The 21,471-nt window shown below is 39.7% G+C and overlaps 1 long non-coding RNA gene across 1 annotated transcript in view; it reads right to left on the bottom strand.

The window, feature by feature from the left end:
* Positions 1–12,877, bottom strand: part of LOC131443252 (uncharacterized) — a 145,156-nt gene extending 132,279 nt beyond the window's left edge. The window contains exon 1 of the long non-coding RNA XR_009233588.1: positions 12,466–12,877. This is a non-coding gene — a long non-coding RNA (uncharacterized LOC131443252). The remainder of the gene's footprint in view (positions 1–12,465) is intronic.
* Between the last annotated feature and the right edge of the window lie 8,594 nt (positions 12,878–21,471).

Here is a 21,471-nt window from a genome sequence, read left to right as displayed (position 1 = left end):
AGCACACAGAGATTTATTTTCTATCTCTTCTTTAATATAAAATTAAAAATCATGTAATGTCTGTTAAAAGAAATGGAACGGGTTAACAGATACATTCTTCAAGACTAACTTAAGGTGCACACATCTTAATAGTGCAGTGACCATTCTTTTCAACTTAATTTTTGGAAAAGTAAACTTCTATGAAAACAGATGTAAGAACCAGGTAATGGCAATAAAACAATGAATAAATAACGAATACAATTCAAATAAATATAGCCTGGCAGAATAAAGATATTTCTCAAAACACAAAGGCAATCACTTGTACATCAAAGGCAAGTTTTTCTTTTAAAACAGAAGCATTTCTGCCTTGTCTCCATTTAGTCTGATTCTTTTCTCAGCCAGGCTAAACAAGCGCTCACTGTCAACGCTTATCCATGGTGCCGAGACGTAATGATCCTTGTTGATCTGTCGACTCTCTGAACTAACTTGCTATCCGGAGCCTGAACTAACTACTAATGGCCGATCACGTGAAAATGGGTTAATTCCGGTCACCGGCCGATCAATCGGTGCATCCCTAATTTGGAGCAAGGTCTGCACTTGCAGAACCTTGCTCCAAATTTTCCAAATCAAATCAAATTCAGTTCATGTTACAAAACTGCTCCAAATGCCTCTGTGAGATGAAGCTCACACTGAGTTCAGAATGACTTGAATCTTTCATGACAGCACTAACTGCACATCAGGTTTCGTAATCTCACTTAGACTCCACGACGTCATGAACAACATCAGCAGAACTGAGAAACTGCTGCCATTCACTCTTCATATTTTCAGCTGAAGATTTTGAGCCCATTTTCACATTATCTTAGTTTTATATTATCTCTATCTGGACTTTTAAGCATCAGTGGGGAAAAGTACATTATCATTCAAGTACAATTTGGAATCGATTGTGATTTACAAGGGTCTTTTCATTTTAGGCTACTTTATAATTTGTACAATTTTAGCTATATTATTTACTTGGTAGTTACTCTGAAGAGCATCAAATACAACACAATAATACTGAAAGGTGTAGATGACTTTTCCTCTTACAAAATGTGTCCGTAATGCTAAAACATGTCTTGAATAAACCTTAGTCGACATGAGATGGTCGGACAAACACAGGTTTTACCAGTGGTTTTTTTACCATGGTGGTGATATTGTTCAAATGTAGGGCTAGGTCACACTAAATACAGTTTAACCTGTAGAAGTAGTTTGTTTTTTTTGTAACTGTAAAAACATCGCTCGTCGCTACTGATAATATACAAGTTCTTAGTAGTTTTATGTCAGATTGCACGTTATCTACAGCACACCGACATGCAGCAAAGAGGGCTCTGATCCCTCACCTGGGAGGCTGTAATACCAGTCTTGCTGCAACTATGAAAAGATTTCAGGGAGGCTCCACTTGTTTGGCTGTGATAGTCACAGCTGTGTGACCCGATGCTGCTCGCTCTACCTGGGGCTCAGGCAGCAGCCACTGAATCCATTAGTACGTTACATGGCCCTCTCAGCCAGGAAACGAGAAAAAGCCATTGAAGGTCCCATTTCACCGTGCCACACAGATTACAGTGGGTCCTAATGCAGCTGCAATAAGGACGGCTCCTCATGAGGCAGAGGAGAAGAGGAGGAAAGAACAAGAGGGTGCGAGCAACCGGGGGGAGCAAAGAGAATATAAGAAAGAGAAATGAGGAAGTAAATGAAGCATGGTGTGCTGATGATCATTCTCTTTGATGGTGTATCGGTATGGCATCCAATAGGGCACACATTCATTAGGGACAGAACAGAGACTAGTTTCCCTTCATATGTCTGTTGAAAGCGGGCCAAAAGTCAAGATAACAAAAAAAAACCTAAAGCTGTGAGTGTTATATCTTCTAATCCTGCTTCATCAGCACAATATATGGTGCAGCCCTGTGCAGTACATCTCCCCGTGGGAAAACAGTGTCAAACTTGTGACGTGTATTGAGTTGAATGGTAGGGCATATCCTCTCCAGTGCTGTCTTTCTTAGTCTTTCAGGGTTTCTGGGACAGTGGAAGTGCACTGGGCATGTGTTAATGCGTGTGTGGAGAAGATAAAGTGTCCAACGCTCCTGCATCTAGGAGTCTGGAGTAAGGATTTGAACAGAAGTCCATGGTAAAGAAGGGGTTTCTAAAGGACTCTAAAGCAGATACTCCGTATTTTGGATATTTGCTACACATTTGCAGCATTAGGGTTTTTAAAGTAGCTGGAAATGGCAAAGTGGTGACGGCGTCAGGACAAAATGTGCTGTCAACAGCTTCGTAGTATTGTAAAAACAACAGTATTGGACTGATCTCGATGTTGGTGGATAGTCAAGGTTGTGACACCGGTTATTGCTATAGAACAAGAACAAATGCTGTAAAGTCCCAACAATGAAGTGTCATAAACCACAAATCACCAGAGACTTCATTGACTTTCCCTCCCTCTCCTTTTTCACCCCACTGTGTTCCGTCGTCCTTTCATTTGTTGTCATTTCACACGCTGTGATGAACATTTGGGAGAACACATAAAAGGCTCGACGTTATCAAGCCAGTGATAATGCAAACAGCCTTGGAGGCAAATGAAAGAAATCCATTTAATAAACTTTTCTGCTAATTTGAGTGTGTGTGTGTGTGTGTGTGTGTGTGTGTGTGTGTGTGGGTGTGTGTGTGTGTGTGTACCCACCAATGTATGATCAAAGGATAGGCTTACAAAAGCTTTCACAATGTGCATCTCTTTCATAATTTGCTTGAAATCATTAATAATATCTTGCTCCTCTTGCACTTATATCAGATGATGCTGATGAAGGGGGTAGGAGTTGGGATGGGGATTGGGGTTGGACATTCTGTCGGAAGCATCTCACTTGCATTTAGTTTTTTTTAAACGGCATTTTAAGACGACAAGAGTGAAACCACTGAGTGTGGCAAACAGGAGGGGTCTGGGTGCACAGAGGTTCATTAAAATTGATTTATTAGCTTAGTCAAATTCCCTGCTAATCGGCCCCTGCAGACTTCAAATTCCTTTGAGTACATTACAGACACAGTGGGGGGGGGATGTAGTATACTGGATGTCCTGTCCAATAGATTTACAGATGGACAAACAGATAGACAGGGAAGCACCAACAATCTATAAAGACTTTTAATAAACCCCTACCTGTCCATCACATGAAAAGCCTGGAGGACATGCAGAGGGAAGAAAACATGCTTTCTCTGGAGCCGTGTGAGCATACAACCATACAAGCAACCAAAAGCCTTGGATGAATAATCTGTGGTGTGATACGGCGAGAAAAAAAATTGCTAATCATAATTTTTCGTGAGGCCGCAATTTCTAATCATAGAGGAAAAACAAATTTGGCCATGTGTCACACCCTTTAATTTCATTCAAGGACACTTTCACGGTTTTTATGCTAATATTCCATTAAATGAATCAATGGGCTGAAAAGCTGCATGTGGGAATAAATCCTGTCACATGTTGCTATAGTGACGAGCTTGTCCTCATTCAAGCCATGTTGTGCGTTCTTTTAATTTGTATCTCGTAATTGTACTAATGTTGTATTGAGGAGGGCCAACTGATTGATTAGATCCATCAGAATTTGAATTCAATTAAATTGTTATTTCATAGTGTGTGAATGTGAGAGTAAATGATTGTTTGTCTCTATAATGTTGGCCCTGCACTGAAGCTGGCAACCTGTGCTGGCTGTGTACCCTGCTTTTTGCTCCGTGTCGGCTGGGATTGGCACCAGCGCCCACGTGTCACCTGATGTGGAGGAGAAAGCGGTAGATAATGGATGGTTGCATTGTATTAAAACTGCAAATTTCAGATAGGTTTTATTGTTGAGATCACACAATAACACATATGTTACTGGGTGTTTTGACATGAATGTCACTTTGACCGCTCTGAGCGGTCACAGAGGAAATCCACCTCCTGCCTCTAGATTAGAATAATAAGAATTAAAGCACAATAAAGTACAATATCTCAGGTTTAAAAGTGAAAAACTACCTACTAATGATTAGTCACATTAACTGATTAACCTTTTATACGTGACCCTCATGTGGAGGATAAAGTGGTAGAGAATGGATGGATTAAATAATATAATAAAGAAATGATTGAATATTCATGTCCATCCCTACAAATATCACACAAAAAACATGGTAACACTTTAAATTAGGGAACACATATCCACCATTAATGAGTTGTTTATTAGAATGCAAATTAGTAACATATTGGCTCTTAATAAGTCATTAAGTACATCTTACTTCTACTACTACTAACTCTAAGGTTATTTAGGAAAACTCTTAGTTAATGGCTTACTGGTTGTATAATAAGGCCATGGAGAAGTATTAAGTAATATGTACTTAATAATGACGAGTTAAGAGCCAATATGTTACTAATTTGCATGCTAATAAGCAGCTAATTAATGGTGAATATGTGTTCCCTAATCTAAAGTGTTAAAACACTATTTACTCATTAAAACAAGTTTGAAGTATAACTGTGATTGCTTTACGAACAAAAGAAAAGGACAGCGCTTTAAAAAAAAAAAACGATTAAAGCAATTTGGGTGACAGTCTGAAAAATATAAAAAGAAGCTTCTTCATAATTTGCAAGTAGGGTGACACACTGTTAAAAACCTTGGTGTTTTTCATGTGTTTGTGCATGTTTAGCTAAGAGACGTTGCTCCAGCCTCACCTTCACTCTCAGATCTGGCACACAACAGAAGTTGACATTTTCTCTCCTAAATGTATCTCTCTGCAGAGTCGGCACAGAGTCTACCGCCTCTTGTTCCAGACACAGAGCACTAGAGGCTCATTCACTTCTGCAGAAGTCTGCCAGTTCCCATAACACGCCCCCCTATGGTTTGGTTGAAATGTCAAGCGATGGCAAAGGTACTGCAGGAACACCTCCTATGTCTTAATCATAGACTTGTCAGATGGAGAAAATTATAAATTAAACTTCAAAAGCTCCCTCGGTTGTCCCGCTTCCAGCTGGGCTGTACAGCAATTCATAAGAAAATCTATACTTAAGGGAGGAAGGATATGTCAGTACGTTTGCATTATGGGTTTTATGTATGTGTCAATAATCTCTATCTCCTGGAAGACTAATTTCCTTCTTCATATTCAGAGAAAACAGAACATCGGCTGAATAGGAAAGTGCCTAATTCTCATTTCAGTCTGATGAGGGTTAATTATGTACATAGAAATAGAAATTGATTTACTACCGGGAATACAATCACATGCCCTCCAGTACTTTTGGATATATATAATTTCATGTTAACAAAACATGTCCAGAGAAAATAGGTGGGGGAAAAAACAAAAACTTTTCAGCGACAGTTTTGGCATTATGAGATATTATGATCATATTTCACAGAATTTCAAAGTAAAAGTCTTTGTTTTTCACAGGGAATGATGCATACTTCACAAAAATAACATATTTATGATGCAAAATAGATCCGTTGTGAGCCAAGTGGTGGGCCCCGTGTAATCAATTGGGGGGTAGCATGTGGCCCGCAAACCACAAGTTTGACACCTCTGATTTAATGTAACAAAGCATATATTAATAAAAGGTACATGTAATACAAAGAACATGTTTTGTATATTATATAAAATGCTGAACTGTACATCATTTTAATGTCTCTTTCAAGTAATTGACTCCAAAACCTGCCGCATTAAGCATAAACCGTGGAGTCAGAGTCTGAATACAACCAGGATGCATCAGTGTGGGGAACAAGGTAAAGACAAAGGAGACATGTGACACCACTGTCAGGTGAATGACTCCCATCATCTGCAGCTCCACTGAGAGATGTCTGCCAGTAATGAGGAAGCATGTCTTCAAAGCAGCCTCTGCAAACACACAAAGAGCCAGACAGGAGGGGATCGACGAGGAAACAAAACACATCAGACACTGATGCCAAAAAAACGCTGCCTCTCCTAACAACCTATTCTAAACAGATTCTAACAGACACTGCCAATCTCCTCTCTGTCACTCACACGTGTCAGCGTTCATGTGCCTCTCTACTGGTGAGAGAAGCATTTGAGACAAAGACAAAGATGTGCGCTTATATCCTGCTGTGCATTTCGGGTCTGGTGGCAAACAAGATGAGAGGACAACACAGGCTGATTTAAGCAGTCAATTTGGTTGACACTATTACATGTTTCAACCATATAAATGACTTGGCTTGTTCTGGGCCTGTTCATTTAGCCCGTTCAGCTTTTCACGGCACAATGGAGCCAAAATTGCCTCTGCCTGCGATGGGATGAGGATTTTGGAAGCAGAGCAGGAGCAGAGTGGAACAGCTTTAACACAAACAAACCCAAACAACCCCCCCCCCCCCAAAAAAAAAAACAAGTCACGTTATTCTTAGCCAGATTTCTCAATAGCATTATTGTGCCGACTAAGGCGTAAAGAGCTGGTGTCTGAAAAACATGATTATTGGAGTAAGACCATGAATTTTTCACAAGCATGGCAAAAAAAAAAAACTGCAATATAAAATATGCAGAATCGTGTCAATATTAAACATTTGACAGTTGAACAAGTACTTACTGGACAAACCAGCAGTGACAATAATACATAGAAGCAGCATAATGGGAAGCTATAGATTCTGCTTTGAGATTCATGCCATTAACATGCTTACATGCTTGTGCTAAGTTGCCATGATGTTTCTACGATTCACCCTCTCTACACAATGACTACATAAGCTAAATTGCATGGTCATGGAGAGCCATGCTGCTAAAATGCTAGACAATAAGAGCAGTTGCCACAGTTTCAGCCACTGAAAGGGAAATAGCTTCCGTCAAAGTCCAGGTTTTTGAGCAAAATTTCACTCAAGTGCAAGATGTTAGTCATATTAGCAGGAGATTTAATGCTAAGAAGCGGAGGATGTTATTCCCAGTACTCTGTCTGGAGATATTGTCAGGCCGCACAACTCTACCACTGGCAGTAACATGGTTTTCCAAATAATATAATCACAAAAACTGCATGCATACAACCATCTCATCCATTCAGCACTGTATAGAGTGTAGATCTCTACTGTATATATTGTATTATGTTGACATTTTATATTATAAGCAGCCCAGGTCACCACAGAAGAAGAATGTGAAAGGTGCACCTTGATGCAAATAAAGAGTGTCAGTTGCTGTTAATACATGGGCACATTTGACTGCTGCTTCCCATCAATTATTGTAGTAATATTTGCTACTTGAAATATAAGCGGAGGAATGTTAAGGTCTCTTCTCATCCAATTTTCCACCAGTTTCCCATTTATAACAATGTGACAACTTTTCCAAATCCCTTGAGTGTAAAACCCCTCATGGAATATTCAAAGATTATCAATTTTTTTTTTTTTTTATACATTTCTGTGTTTTCATTCAGTTTCTGTAGGTGCACATTGAAAATCTGCATAAAACAGGCTAATGTAGACCAACCTATTGTATTACAAAAACTAGTGGATGGATTTCCATAAAAACTGTCAAGGATATTCATGTTCCCCAGAGAACACACTTGTGTTTTTTTGTTTCTTTGTCGTAAGAGAGAGAGAGAGAGAAAAAAGCATGCATTTATTCTAAGTCCTGGAGGAAATGCACAGTATATATATATCTGTTGAAAATGCACAGCACACCTCCAACTTTCCAAGAGAATATACCTCCTCCTTTTTTGATTCTCAGTGAGCTGCCCCGTTCTGTCATGTGACCCGGGGCCTTTGTTTTTGTGTCACCATCAAAACTGATTTTACCTTTGTGTATCCTGCAGTTTAGTAAAGACCACAGCTGACCTGAGGCTCTGCAATGAAGCTTTGGACTTTCACAGTCTCATTTACCCTACAGGTTTGGAATCTACTGTAAATCCTGCGCTCTCATGAGCCAAATCAGCCAGACTGTGAGTCACTGCCTCTCCGTGTCGCAACACTCAACATCATTTCACTGATTATCTATGACGTACTGTACCTCGAGCAGGTTGGTGCTGGAATACTGATAACCTCTGGAAAAAAAAACAACGCGCACAAATAAATCTGCCCGTGACAGAGCTAATGGCACAGCTGTATTAATCAATCTCCATCTGCAGATTCATAATGTTCACACAGGGCTGCACTTTGTCTGTTTACTGAGCCGTAGATGATGTGTAGAAAATCTGCAATCAATGAGGGTGTGTACACAACACGCAGGCTCACTAATCACCTCGTTGTCGGGCTGATACATTTCTATTTAAAACTGATACGGAGGTGAAGTGAAAGCAACACCTTAGCGAGTTAAGTTAGTCAATTTCTCTTAAGATTTGAATGGAACAAAAGAATTTGGAAGAGCACAGACCTCCGCTATGGTTTAAACACTTTGTCACCTGCATTTTACATATGGCGCGTTTCCACTAGCGAGCGCTACTCACCTCGACAGGGCATGGCATGGTGATTTTGCTTTTCCATTACCGATAGTACCTGGTACTTTTTCAGTTCCTGCTCAGGCATGTTCCAAGCAAGCTGAAGCAATACCATGCGCAACATCGTCAGAGTGCTGTGCACTGATTGGTCAGAGTGCTGTCACAGGCACAAGAGGCGCAAGAACCGAACCGAACAATGCTGCACTGTAGATCAGTTAAAAAGACTTAACAATCCTGAAAACCCGGGTTAATCTCCAACATTTAGCACGGAAATGTCTAAAACCTCAATATTCAACAGAGGAGTCTGGTGTATTTAGCGACAGCACTGATGAAAGCCTGCGAGTGGCATCACAACACACTGTATTCAGTGACTATGTCAAATAGAGTTTTCACAGAGATATATATTTTTTTATTTTGAACGTTTTCTCCATTATAAGAGATGGTGACCAATACAAGAATGATAACCTGTGACAGTCATCAACACCTTAACCATTTGCACTTTGTTACTTTATGTCAAAATGGGGTAAAAAATCTGATCTGTAATAAATCTAATTGTTTACCAATTTTCTTTTCATTTCTAGGAAAACAAATTCCCGACCCAGAGCAAACACTTGACTCACCCACGGCTTCCTCCCCTGTCCCTGAAAACATTCTGGTGTTGTGCATGGACAAACACAAACTCGGATGTTTTAATTGAATTTTCAAAGGAAAAGCCTTGACAGCCAGATTCTCTGTTCATGAAACAGTAAATCCGAGTGAAGATTTATTGCCAATACCCACAGTACGGCTGAGTCACTTATTCATAAGCTCTATAGCTAAAGGACGTCATCACTTTCTGCTCAGTGAGAGAATTTGTCTGTATAACCCTCTTTTAGTCATCCATATCTCTTACAAAGAGATTAGGCTACATGAGACATGCTAAATGAGGTTTTAATTGAATTGGGGAATTAACAAGACGCATATGTCCACAAGCCTATTTGTTCCTTTCTAACCCATATTTGATTTAATTCAGTTGTTAAGTGTGCGCTTGTTATAACCGAATGCTTTATGGACCACAAAGATGTAGAAACTGGTGAAGAGATATAAATGTGACACGGTGTAAATGTGAGTCTGAACTAAACTCAGCGTGAAAGCTGCAAAAACGGCTGAACTGGTTTTCACTCAAACAATTAACGTGCAAATTACCATCTCTAAATATGGGGAAAAGAGTCACAACACATGCCCCCCCTCAATGCAGCAACAGTGGCACAAACTACAGACACTGGAAAGTACACTGTACACGACCATATCTTCCAAATGACAGTGCAGTATTGTAGTTACATCTGCAAGTAATGCCTAAAAAATAATACTATTTAAGTAAAAAGAAGACACTTTGGTGCTTGTGTGAGTGTGTTCTTCGTTGCCGACCTCAGTCTTGGCTGCTGATTAGACTCCCTTGCCTCCTCCAGCACTCAGCTGTGAATAATTCGTCTGCAGCCCCTCATTGTGTATTCTGACACATTTCTTCAGACGTCTGTCCACACTGAAGGTGACTCCAGTAACCACATTTACTGCTCAAGTAAAGATACAGGTTCATAGCGCCTGTTAGGAAGCTCTTGTTTTTATTTATTTTTTTACTGAGGATGAATCAGAAACATGCACGGATGTTTTCAACCCTGGAATAAGAAAAACATTGTGGTGTCACCTAAGTAATGTTGTTGTGAAAGCTGAATCAACAGCCCAACAATGTGGTTGTATAAAGGTAATAAGACAACAATGAGGAACAGGATGCAGCGATTATGCAACGGACTCTCTGTCAATCAAGTACAGTCGAAAGTTAAAATAATAATAGACTTGTTCACCAACAAATCGGGAGTTCTAAAATGTGAAATTGGAGAACCGACCAAAACCGAAGAGCAGTAAGACAACACAGGGAAACACAGAAGAAGTAGAAGTAGAGCTTAGTATAGTCAAAAATGTCAACGCACCTATGTATTTAGACGGAGTACAGGACAATGAGAGTGATATGACATGGAAATATGAACAGCTCTCTATAGTACATGAGAGTGAGGTTTCAAAAGTGCTAGAATTCAGACATGTATTCAATAACCAGTCAAGCAAAATATTATAGATGATAGAATAAATAATCGTTGTGAGGATTTAATGGAGTCTGGATTTCAGTCTTATCTGACAGTGATGAGAAAAGACGCAAATTAAAGCCAGTAAAGATTTAATTATATATATATATATATATATATATATATATATATATATAAATATATATATATATATATATATACATATATACATATACACATATATGTTTATACAGATTTGAATGTGAAATTGGTTTGATGTTGTTCATATTTACTAGATCTGGATATGGCTTTAAAAAAAAATACGGATTCATAAGAGAAGTTTAAATGGCAGGACAGAGAGTAAGAAAAAAACCATGTTCTCTGTGCAGTTTTAGAAAACAAAATGCAACATATGTGTATCAACAACTATCTGTAACGACAACTGTGCTCAGTCTCTTCCCTCCAGCAGTCTGGTCACCGTGCCCAGACCACTGTGTTTCATATAACCCCAGGAACACCTGGAACGGAGGTTTTAAATGATGCCAGCTGCAGTCCTTCTGTTTTGCAGCAAAATAATTTGAAAGAAAGAAAAAAAATGTGCACAATGTTTCAGTGACTGTGCTGTGAAACATACGGTTTTTCATAAATGTGTCGATAGCCACGCTGCACCTCCAACACATGCAGGTACATCCTCCAATGACTGTTTGCATGCACAGCAATATTCCAAGTTTTGACTGTGCAGTTTAAGAGAAATTTGAAGTTAGGTTAGGGGTAAGTTTTTTCTTAAAGTTGATCATTTTCTGCTTAAAAAAATTTGAATTTTAACAAAAAAATCTCAACTGTACAGTAAACATGTCTGATTTACAATATGTTAGTAGTCATAGATGTCCTGAACACAACCTAGTCAGTCCTGGTCAGAACTGACCTGACTGAGAATGTCGTTTTCATGTCATCTCAAACTGATTTTCTATTAAAAGGTGTGAATAAGGGACTTTGACTAGAAATGTCTCTAAAACTTTTTTCACCCACAATCTACTTTTGTAAAACGCTGCCACACGAGGTCTTTGACATGGATGTCACAGGACGACTGACTATAGCCTAAAATGAAAAGTTCAAAATTAAATAAAACCACCGGACGTACTTTTATCGCTTGTGGGTTGGGCTAATCCAAAATACTGAAAACGAGGGGGGTGTTCTCTGAAGACACGCTGTTAACCGGTGAAACGGGGTGCTCTGAAAACACCCCCATTAGCACTCGGTGCATTCCTCCAGATGAAATCAAATTAACCATAGATTGTATGAAATTAACATGGCAAAAAGTCAACCAATCAGAATTTGAGAACGAGAACCAGAACGTATCGACTCATAAATCAACCAGTCGACTGGGACTTTACAGCCCTAGTAAGGAGGGAGTAAAAACCACAGAAAAATTAGTTTGACCGCAGTACAAAACCATTGCTGCCATTTACCACCACATGTCTTGAAGAACACCACCACTAACCAACGAACAGCCAGAAAGTCATTAACCCTTAGTGCTCACACAGCATGGATCTGCGTCACAGGTGCATCCATGGTAAATTGCCGTGGGAATAATACACAACTCCTTATATGGACATCCTGGGGGTGGATTTATAGGTCACATATTCAGGCTTTAAAAATGCATTATGATATTTTTTTTCATCTTCTTATGTGTTGTTGAGTCAAAGTTATGATTCATCTTATATACATTTACGTAGTGATATAAAGTAGCAATAATTGTGCGGACCTCACAAAATGGCCCGTTTTTTTTCTTTTCTTTTGAAGTGAATTTAACAAATTTAATATGATTTTAACAATTTGAGTACTTTTTTGCTCAGGTGTGTTTATATAGTAAGTGAAAGTATTTGTTGTTTTTCATCAGATTGTCTGAAAACAAGGATATAAGACACTCTCACTCTTCTCGCCTCTATAAATACTGTATGTTTAAACCTAGTAATGGTAAAAAGCAGCCGGAATGCTCTGTGTTCTAAATGGAGAGGAAAAACACACTCGTGCACTTACCATGAAGACGTCAGAAGCCTGCCTCGGTTGTTGTGGTTGAGTTGTGTCGCTGTCCATGGTCCTTCATTGTTCAGCGTTTATTGCACAAGTTCCTAGTAAGAAAGTCGCCACTGCTAGCATCTGCTCCTCAAATAGTTTTTCCATCGCGGATGACAAGACACGACTGCAGCTCACTTCTCACACACGTGACGGACCGTGTCAGCGATATGCTCACCAGTTTCTAAACGTTTATAAATATATATATATATAAAGTACTGTGTGTTTTTGTTGTAGCATGCGTTGGCCTCCACATGTGTCGTCGTTGTATGGCCGGCAGCTCCGCTTCACATGCACATACACTTCGTCTTACTTCGTCTCGCCTTCACAGTTCCTCTCAGTGCTCAGGTTTTGGCCGCTCATGTGGACACATGTTTTCCGGATTAAAACGATCCACTGTGACACTCGGTAAAGTTCCGGAAAAAGTGCGTTCTGACTCACCGGAAGTGGCAGGTGTCAGGTTCAAAGGTCATTTCTCCTCCCATTGGCTGACACAGATCACATGACATTATGTTTGTTTTTATTATCATTATTTTTATTTCTTTGTCTAAACTAGTTTTTTTTATGAATGTATTTATTTATTGTTAAGACTTATATATTGCATAATTAAAAAAAATAATCATTTAAAAATTACAAGTAAACTGCATGATTTACCTGAAGGTGATGACTTAAAAATGATTCCTAAAAACCCTCTCTTAAAGAAAAGAAAAGAAAAGAAAAGATAAACCCAAAAGTCACTACGGTTGTATACACTCACTGGCCATTTTATTAGGAACTAAGGATATCTAATAAAGTGACAGGAGTTGCACCCACTGTGCTTTTCTGCTGCTGAAGTCAGAAGTAATCAGCAGTTAAATGTGTTTCTGTTGTTTTGTTTTGTTTTTATCATTCCCCGGCTTTCTCCTCTGACCTCTGTTATTAACAAGGTGTTTTTTACCCAGAGAACTGCCCCTCACTAGATATTTTCTCTCTTTAGCAAACACTTCTCTGTAACCGTCAGGCACCAACAACGATGTCATGTTCACAGTCAGTTACATCCCATTTCTTCCCCATTCTGATTCTTGACCTTCAGTCAACACATTCAGTGCATTGTGCATTGTGCTGCTGCCACACGATTGGATGATTATATTTGTGCTAACAAGTTGAACAGGTATACCTAATAAAGTGGTCACGTGTGTGCATGTGCATTTCCAGAGACATTAATTCAGAATAAACACGCTATTTCACCATGCATTAAAATGTGTCTCAGCCACTTCCCCGGTTGAGATGACAACTCCCTGGAGAAACGTATATGAATGCTTGAATAGATGATGAAAATGTTCCACAGGGAGCTGCATAAAATATCACTTGTGCCCTTTGACTGTTATTTGGACACACCGCACTACTAATTACCCAGGGAGCCCAGGACTGTTTCCTCTGCTAATAGGGAAAAACTGACATGATGTTCATTAGTGGGGCCTGGAAATCAAAGGTACACCAGCTCTCATTAAACACTGGGCAATCAAGTATCCAGGTCAGAGACATCCACATGAGGCCTGGCTGAGCTCAAAGGGCAGAAACATTAAGTCTGGTAATCTGACAGGCACCTTCTTTTAAGATAAAATGAAAACACACTGTACTGTGGTTTCTGCTTCTGCCTCCATGCTGATTTCGTGAACTCTGAATAAGCAAGATTTCTTTCCCCTCAAAGAAGCAACCGTCATCCTCACTGTGGGAGGACGCTTGAAAATGTCATACTAGAAAGATAATTTACCATCCACCTGCACACGCCTGTTTTTGTAATACACACCAACTGAGGTAATCAAATGACTACCAATGATTCTGTCAAAGTTTAAGGGGAAATTTCTTATTCACCTGTGATATATCCCCATGTGGGCGGATCACGTGAGTGTAAAGCAGTCACTGGGGGTTATCTGTGGTCACGCCAGGCGTTGAGTGGCTGGCAGCTGACACAGTCTTGGCCCAGCACGGCACAACTCGCACAGGCAGGTGGCGGAATCAAAGAGGCAGAGAGAGAGACGCTTAATAGGACACCCATAGGCTGGCAGTGATGCAACAGAGATGGAGAAGGTCTCGATCAAAGGAGAGAATGAGCTGGGAGCAGTCGTCAGTGGAATATAGTCCCAGAAGTATAGCATTTTGCACACAGTCTAGAATAATGATGAATATTTATGCAAATTACAGGCACAATGGCAGATAAGGACCAACGTAAATGATAAAACGTACAGTATATATAGAGAGGGTATAAGGATGTGCAATATAGAGTGTCATATCCTTTTTTTCAGCACAAAAATCATTTTCACCAACTATATAAACACACCTGGACAAAAGGTATTCAAAATGTTTGAAATCGGATGGAATTTGGAAATATGTCACAGTTTATTAGTCTATTTTGTGACTTCTGCACAATTATTGCTACTTTATATCACTACTAAAAATGTGATGCAAAATTAGTCATAACTTTGACTCAACATACACATTTTTTAAAGCTTGAATATAAACACACACCCCCAGAATGTCCATATAAAGAGTTGTTTATTATTTCCATGGCAATTTTTCATGGGTGCGCCTGCGGCACAGATCCATGCCACGTGAGCACTGAAGATGAACACTCAGAAGCAGCGTTTATGCTTCGTGCCTGGTACTTTGTATTCATACACTTTTATTGTATATATTGGATGTGTATATCCTGAAAAGAGAAGACTGAGCCACGCTTGGAGCGTCACAGGTTCACCTACAGGCCAGTTACTTCACTTGCACATTGTGTTAATAAAATGATCTTCTGATTGCCAACATGTTTTTCTATGTTCATCTTCCTGATCTAGAATAATGACCATAATTACAAGTGAGCGGCTGCTTCGCTCTGATCAGCCTTAACACAACGAACCCTGCATGTGATTAATCTTCTGAAATGACATATGTTTTTGTTTTAGAATAATAATTCACCATATAACATTTCTATGCATGTTTGACTTGAGAAAACCATGTTCACTTTGCTCTGACAAGTGACTTTTGGTTTAGGGATGAATCAGTCTGAGTAAGTATATGCCTGAATGAACTCTACCGGGGTTTTTAGTCTTTTTATGTCAACTTCCTTTTTATTCCCCAGAACTCATTCATCTGAACATTTTTTTGAAAGAGACATCAAAATGTGGATGTCTTATTCATACACTTAATATCTTATTCATACTATGTGTGAATAACATACATAACTGCGTATATATCATGGTCAGTGGGACGACTGAGGAAGTAAAAATGTGATATGACGACTTAGTTCACGATTTAAAGTAGTCGGCATTACTTTTAAAAGTACAGCGTGAATTGAAAATACATATGGTTCTTTCATGGGAACATGAAACGTGTTACTTTGACACTTGTAGTCAGTGCAGTGTAGTCACCACTGTTCCTCACTGTAGTTCATAGTAACTACAGAGTACAGGGTTTTTTAAGCACTCCAACATACAAAAAACAACAACAAATGAATCTCAGGGTGGAATACGAAATATTGCTGCACATTTTTTTAGGACATTAGAGGGGGGGGGAAAGGTCACCCTCAATAAGGAAGTGAGAAACTACCAAAACAAGATGACTGATGGAATTCGTAGAAGGACTGGTTGTTCAAATCCCTGGAGTATAAGCACATTTTTCCATTTCCAGTGGCACAAGAGCTGGGCAATAAATAAATAAATAAATAAATGAATGAATAAAAAAAGCAGAGTAACAAGACTGGATCATGGATGTACATAAAAAAACAGCTGCAATAGAGAGATACATTCTGTCTTAATACATTCTTTCTTGATAGGCGCAAAGCTTCTTTCCAGTCTGCTGTGACTCATCTCTTTATGCAAATGAGAATAAAATACAATTCATGAAAGATTTCCAGTCCCGTTTTACACTACAGCATTAAAGAAGAGTCTTCTTTAATTCTGATGATTTTTTGTTGTTGTGTCGTGGTGAGAACAGGAAGCTTCGACACATGTGATCCGCGATCATTGTGACAGTAAAAAGAAAAAACACCACTCTGCATAAACAGCGATAAATTACCGACACAAACGCTTTGCATTTTAAAACACTGGACGCCGTAGGATGAAACAGCATTTGAAAAAAAAAAAAAAGCTTCTTTGTCTGCAGACTTCAGAGAGATTACAGTGGTGTGTTGATAGCATGCAGGCGGCAGCTCTCGTCTCTGCAGCACCAGTGGCTCTGTGCGATTGCTAAGCACATGTGACTGATGTTCTTACCTACTGATCTTACCTTCAGAACGAGGCTTTAAGGGATATGGAGGGACATGTTTTTTTCCCGCCGCTTCTGTTCAGTACTGTTCAGTAACACTCAGTGCTCGGCTCTGCAATTACACACACAAAATAAAAATTAAACTCTGACCCACTCCTCAGCTGATAGGAAGAGGAAACACAGTAGCCTCAGGTTCATTAATCAACATATTCATATTTCAAACAAACAGTATCTGAACCCGGGTACTGTTCAAATGGTTCATTAGCAAACTGGAAACAAATTGTAAACAATGTACAACAACTACTCAGGCTCTTACCTGCCATTCTTCATCTTAGCAAAGATGAAGAATGGCAGGTTACATCTTATCTTTTTAATTAATAACTGTACAGACAACCGTTGCCTGTTTACAGGGGGTAACGATTGACAAATTGATCGGGCACGGGCACGGGTTTGTATTTGCGTTGGCAGACTGAAAGAAGATCCATTTTATTGTTGTTTTCTTTAATGTTCTACAGTTCATGCACAAATGCATAGCCTGAGAGTAGAACAATCAGAATCGGGATTAATAAAGTATTCTGATTCTGATAGTCCACACAGTGAGACCAATCGCCATCCATAAGAGTCAAGACATCATAGGGACACTCAGTGACAAGCAGCATGATTTGAGTCGATTTCCTGCAGTCATTGTAACGTTTGATGGAAGTCATCACTTTCTAGTCTTTTATGTAAGTTAACAACATTAAATAATACAGTGTTATTCACATGCTGAGAGGAAATGAGCTATTGAGTTATCCTTCTTTATATAAACGGCTTCTCATTTGCTGGATGTTGTATCATGCGGTCACAGTTCTCGCTGGGTTTAAGTCAACATCCCATAACATATCAGCTCATGCTGTTTCAGTATATTAGACCCTTCATGAAAATCTTATACACATTTCACGATATTCCTCCTATGATTTTCTGGCAATAAACTGTTATTTGTGAAGTGGTTATACTCATGCCACAAACAAGAGACTCAAATGAGGGAATAATACACAACTCCTTATATGGACATCCTGGGGGGGTGTGTGTTTATAAGTCCCACCTTCAGGCTCTACAAAATTAATTTTATCCTCTTCATATGCGTTGTTAAGTCAAAGTTAGGATTAATTATATATTTAGATCATATTTAAAAAAAAATAATAATTATTATAATTGTGCCAAAGTCACAAAATAGGTTTTCTTTCATTTTTGTTCATTAAAACGAGCCGAGCGAACTCTGAACTGTGACGTATTTTCCAAATTGCACAAATTCAATCCGATTTTAATAATCTTGAATACTTTTTGTGCAGGTATGTTTATAGTTGGTGAAAATAGGGGGAAAAAAAGGATTTCATCAGGTTGTGCTGAAAAAAAAAGGATTTAAAACACTCTATATTGAACATATTCTTTTAGCCTCTGTATAAACGTTTTAACATAGTAATGGGAAAAAAAACCCATCTTAAATGCTCCGTGTTCTGAGGGTTAAACGGCACATTAGCTGCTCCTACAATATATAACACTGGCCAAGAACCACATACCTTTCACCTATTAGATATCAATGCACCTGATAGGGAATGACAAGCAAAACTCTGACTGGCTTAATTGCGCCGACAAATATTTCAGACACTAACTACAATCCCTTTGTGCCCCAGGCCTCACTGGTGCTTAGATTACGTGCTGTGTAAATTCAACACACCCGGACGCTCTTCATCCGCTCAACTATATAGAACTTATGGCTTTTCAAAACTTTCTTTTCAACGTTGTTACTCATTTGTATTCATCCCTGTTTCGTGATGTCTGTGGAGACACACACGTCGAGGAACCGCAGGTGCTGTAACTCTGAGCTCGCCTCCACCGATGAGTCGTCAACCCTCCAAATTCATTTGGGAGAAGGTCTCTAAAGGTGATGGATGGAAACTATGACGGCAAAAGAAAAGAGAAAAGCGAGAACACGGTACCTCATGTCTTATACATTTCTCGCCATGGAAGCGTCATTATCCCAGCGGGCCTGTCTCCTGTCTGGAATAAGACTGTAAGCCACGGAGACCAGGGATATTAAATTACTACCCTAATGCTCTGTGGCAAAGGAATCGAAGTCATCGCAACACAAACAAATTGGATTCTGCAGCTCATCTACGATGCAAGGCGTGACGTCGAGCTGAATGACCATCTCTAACAAGCCGAGGAGGATTTGTCTGGACTCAGCGGCGATATCGGTGAAGTATAGTCGAGCTGGCTTTAGAGCAGGGGGAGAGAAGGAAGGACAGAAGGGAAAGGAAGGAAGAAGAAAATGATATCTGTGATTGATGGGTTTCTGATGAGGTTCCTGGGTGCAGCTGGCCACTGGATCTGACTCGGTTATGATTGCGGCGATACTGAGTGGATGACAATGTCGAGGAAAAAAACCCCATAAATACTGTTGGAGTGCGAGGAAGGAAATAACAGGCAACACTGCAGAGTGAGAACACAGAGCGGTTTGGAAAAATGTTGAAATAGAGGTGTGATAGAGAGTTTCAGAGCACTCAGGCTATTACACAGCCTGTCAGACTCTCTGCATTGTTGTCCACCCCTTGGTCATCCTCAGCCGTGATCAGTGCGGCAACAAGACTATTTCTGATCCTCTTCCCTTTCTGACTATCTGTTGACCTTTCTTTCCTCTCGTTTGAAGTGCACAAGGTTCAAATGCCACAAGCACAATATATATTGTACGTGAGAGTGAGGAGGCGTCAACACGGCGGATGTCTTGCCAAAAGCTGCAGCAGTTTTCTCTTTAAGATCAGAGTGACAAGATAGTGGTCGGGGGTTTCCACTTACAAGCTGCTGAAGAAGATTTTAGATCCCAGATAATGATATTTCAGACCTGGTGCTCGGCAATCTTTGAAGTCCATTCACTTAAGTGAGCTGTTTCATGTGTGCATTAACCCCATGGAAGCTGCCATGAACTTTAAATAATGGCCTTCATTTTGGAGTAGGAACATTAACCGTGGCTTTTAAAGAGTCACGTCCAAGAAATGGCAAACTACACACAACGTTTTAATGCATATACGTGAACATTAAACATGTTTTTTTATTGTCTAAATTTACCTTATCCACATAACACTGTGTCGGCTCCTGAGCTTGTCTCTTTATTAGTGCCTCGTTGCTAAATATAAAAACACCAGAAAAAAAATCGCACCAGTGATTGTGACACTACAGTTGTGGAGTGGAGCCCTTCAGCAAACTGCTGAAACTCAAAAAGTGCTGCTGCACTCTTCAGTTTTCATATCCACACAGCATTTAATAGAATTAGCCATTTCTACAAATTCTTTTCCAGATATTTTTGGAACTGAATTTTCTTTTTTTGTCTGTTCACAATATGATATTGTGTTAACTTAACTCGAAAATATAGTTAACGCCATCTAAAATGCGCAGTGATTTGTTCAGTTATGAAATATTTTTAAATTCTAAAACGTTTTCACGTCACATTTTGATGTGATGTGAATGTTTGACATGTAAGTGATCAAATTCACATTGTCAATTTCTACACTGCAAACAAAGAAAAAAGTACATTTCAATTTGAAAATAGCAATTTGCATATATGACCAGTGACAGTTTTGTCCATTTCTGTTACAAGAGACAGATTTTTTATGGTGAGTGACCATTAGCTCCACCTACAGGGCGACTGAAGAGTGCAATGAACCATTTATCTGTGAAGCAACAAGTCCTGCAACCACACTGACCTTTGTCTCCGCGAGCACAGCAGCATCTCATTCAATTGTGTCAGCAGGCATAGCAGACCTGTGTTGCCGTGGTTACAATAAAAACTTGTGGTTCATTTTGGACCGGTTTGGAGTCAAAAAAAAAAAAGTCGGTTCGTATTCAATGATTTATATCAATAAAGTGGGAGGACCTTTGTCACCACCACTGTAGCACTGGAAATCAGACGTTACATAGTTCCAGTAGAGGTGATGCAGACGTGCTCGGGCTTTGTCAGAGGTGCCATTCACCCTGTTATAAGTTGATGTATCATTAATATAATCTTGGGGACATTATTTGAAGGTTGAGATCCCACGAATCGTGTCGCTTTAATAAAGTTACAGTGCCTAATATGAGTGCCACAAAAAACGTCAAAGTGCCCTTTCTCCCTCTTGCTCTAATCAGATCAGTCAGCTCATGTGGACGCATCATCGGTCCACTCAGAGAATTGGCTCTGTGAAGCATGAAACACTGACTCGGGAGGTGACAGGAGCCCACATCACACCACTGCTACTGTTCATACATTACTGTCATTTATCTGTGTATAGTTTCTATAGTTAGTAGGGGAATAGTCCATCCATCTTCTACCGCTTTATCCTCCATCACAGGGACACAAACATCCACCCTCACAATCACACCTTAGAGTGTCCAATTTACCTAATCCCCATATTGCATGTTTTTGGACTGTGGGAGGAAGCTGGAGAAAAAAAACACCCACACACACGGGGAGAACATGCAGAAAGGCCCTTGTTCCAGGTGAATAATATTCCCCCCCCCCCCCCCCCCCCCCCCCCCCCAACAATGCATGAACTACAGTGTCTGACATCAAGCGTGGAGACTGTAAACGCTCAGTAACTCAGTCCACTTCACACACTTGAAATGTTCATTGGAGGATGGATGTTGGACTCTCCTCCTCCTCCTCCTCCTCTTCCTCTTCTCTCCATCCTCTCTCTGAATGTTCTCACACAAGGATGAGAGAGC

Source organism: Solea solea, chromosome 17 (genome assembly GCF_958295425.1).
Source record: "Solea solea chromosome 17, fSolSol10.1, whole genome shotgun sequence".
NCBI lineage: Eukaryota > Metazoa > Chordata > Actinopteri > Pleuronectiformes > Soleidae > Solea > Solea solea.
The sequence above is the reverse complement of the archived record's forward strand: the minus strand, read 5'-3'. Positions and strand labels throughout refer to the sequence as shown.